Source organism: Lepidothrix coronata, unplaced genomic scaffold (genome assembly GCF_001604755.1).
Source record: "Lepidothrix coronata isolate B3197 unplaced genomic scaffold, Lepidothrix_coronata-1.0 Scaffold350, whole genome shotgun sequence".
Lineage (NCBI taxonomy): Eukaryota > Metazoa > Chordata > Aves > Passeriformes > Pipridae > Lepidothrix > Lepidothrix coronata.
This window is the reverse complement of record NW_016690530.1, coordinates 211,225-213,548: the sequence shown is the minus strand read 5'-3', so window position 1 is coordinate 213,548 and position 2,324 is coordinate 211,225. Positions and strand designations below refer to the sequence as shown.

General features: G+C 57.1%; 1 protein-coding gene across 1 annotated transcript in view; it reads right to left on the bottom strand.

Moving 5' to 3' along the window:
* LOC108509278 (keratin-associated protein 10-7-like) overlaps positions 1 to 2,324 on the bottom strand; it is a 6,120-nt gene that overhangs the window by 2,054 nt on the left and 1,742 nt on the right. The gene's annotated exons all lie outside the window — the stretch shown is intronic.

The following is a 2,324-nucleotide window of genomic DNA, read 5'->3' as shown; positions in this document are numbered from 1 at the left end:
AAATCACAAAATCCCAGAATTCCAGAACGTGCTGAGCTGGAAGGGACCCACAAGGACCATCCAACCCAACCCTCAGCCCTGCACAGCCCCATCCCCAAAAGTCCCACCCTGTGCCCCAGAGGGTCACCCAAACCCTCCCTGAGCTCTGGCAGCCTTGGGGCTGTGCCCACTGCCCTGGGGAGCCTGGTCAGTGCCCCAAAACCACCCTCTGGGGGAAGAACCTTCTCCTGAGATCCAACCTGAGCCTGCCCTGGCACAGCTCCAGCCATTCCCTGGGTCCTGTCCCTGCTCACACAGAGAAGGATCAGGGCCTGCTCCTCCTCTTCCCCTCCCAGGAATGCCATGGCAGGGGGTGGGATGAGATGATCTTTGAGGTCCCTCCCAGCCCGAAGCATTCCAGGATTCTGTGACAGGTCAGGAGGCAGAGCCTTTAGACATTGAGTTCCTCACGGTCCTGCTGCTTCCAGCACTTCAGAGACCCCCCCCAGCTCTGCCACAACCCCCCCAGGAGCAGCTGAGGACCAAACACCTCCTTTTGAACTGTGACACAAAGAGGGGGGAAAGTCAGAGACACTTCACACCAAATATCCACCGACTGCAACTCCTCCATCACTGGGGGCTTCACGTGGAGAGCTGATCTTGGAGGTCAGCACAGGAATAATTATCTCAGAGCTGCTTTTCAGTCATCAAATTAAACCCCCTGTGCCCCCTCCCCTCTCTTGGCTGGCAACTTGCTGATGATCTGAGTAAAGGCTCAGCCCAGCAAGAGGCTCTGAACCTCTGGCCACATCTGCCAGAGCAGGAGAGGCAAAGGGCCCCCCGGGCACCTCTGTGCCACCCCAGGCAGGCAGAGGTTCCCAGCTCAGCCCCAGCATCACAAAGTTCCTGCTCGTTAAGGAACCCAAGCTCATTAAAAGGTGATGATAGCCCAGCTCAGCACCAACCCGCTCCCAGCCCTGCTAGAACTCCAAATACACCGAATTTCCCCATGCACCAAAGCTGCTGTCAGGCACCCCCAAAACCCAACCAAAGCTGCTGGGGCTGCTGTCAGGCACCCCCAAAACCCAACCACAGCAGCAACCCCCAAATAATGCAAAGAAACTTCCCTCCCATCTCCCAGGGGTGTCTCGGGGTGACCACCAGCAAACACTGAGAGTCCTCTCCCCCTCCAGCAGAGCAACCCCAACCAGCTCGTTCGAAAAACCTTTCCCAAGCAGCATTTTTATACCTGTAAAAGCAGAAATAAATCTGCATTTCACAGGCAGAGAGTCCCAGAACGGCTTGGGTTGGGGGGCACCTTAAAGCCCATCTCATTCCAACCCACTTTTCCCTGGACCAGGTTGCTCCAAACCCCTGTCCAAACACTCCCAGGGATGGGGAGGCTTCTCCAAGCAATTCCAGCAGCTCCAGAGGCTCAGACTTACCCAGCTCCTGGGGAGAACAGCTTGGGGATGTGACCAGGGAGTCCCGGCAGCAGCAGAGCTTTTATGCAGGGACCAAACGTGCCCCGGGGGGGTGAGGGCCCCACACGGGCCCCATTAACAGTCAGGAAAAGCTGCAGCTCCCTCGCTGAGTCCCATCAGCACACTCACCCCTGACAATGAGTGGTTTGGTGGCAGCTTCCCAGAGGAAGAGTCATTAGTGCAGGAGGATCCTCCCTGGCACGGCAGGACTGAATGGCATCTGGGGGAGCAGCAGCAGCAGCAGCCCCTGCCTCGGGGCTTTTGGGAGTGCACCCAAAAATAGGGGTGGTTTTCCAAAGGTTTCGCTGGATTTGCAGTCTGTGGAAGTGTCCTGGTGGTCCCACGGGAACGGGGCTGGGACATCCCCTGTGGTGGGGCTGGGAGAGCTGCCCCGAGCTCCCCATGGCACAGAATCCCAGAATCCCAGAATCCCAGAACCACAGAATCACAGAATCACAGAATCCCAGAACCACAGAATCCCAGAATCCCAAAATCACAGAATCCCAGAATCACAGAACCACAGAATCCCAGAATCTCAGAATCCCAGAACCATAGAATCCCAAAATCCCAGAACCACAGAATCCCAAAATCCCAGAATCTCAGAATCCCAGAACCACAGAATCACAAAATCCCAGAATGTCCTGAGTGGGAAGGGACCCACAAGGATCATCGAGTCCAACTCCCCCTCCTTCTCTACCCCCCTGGCTGGGGCTGGCAGAGCTTCTCCCCCACCCCAAAGCCCAGGAGGTGCTGGTTGTGTTGGGGCAGGTTGGACACGGGATCAGTGCTGGATCTGCTGGGGCAGGTTGGACACGGGATCAGCGCTGGATCTGCTGGGGCAGGTTGGACACGGGATCAGCG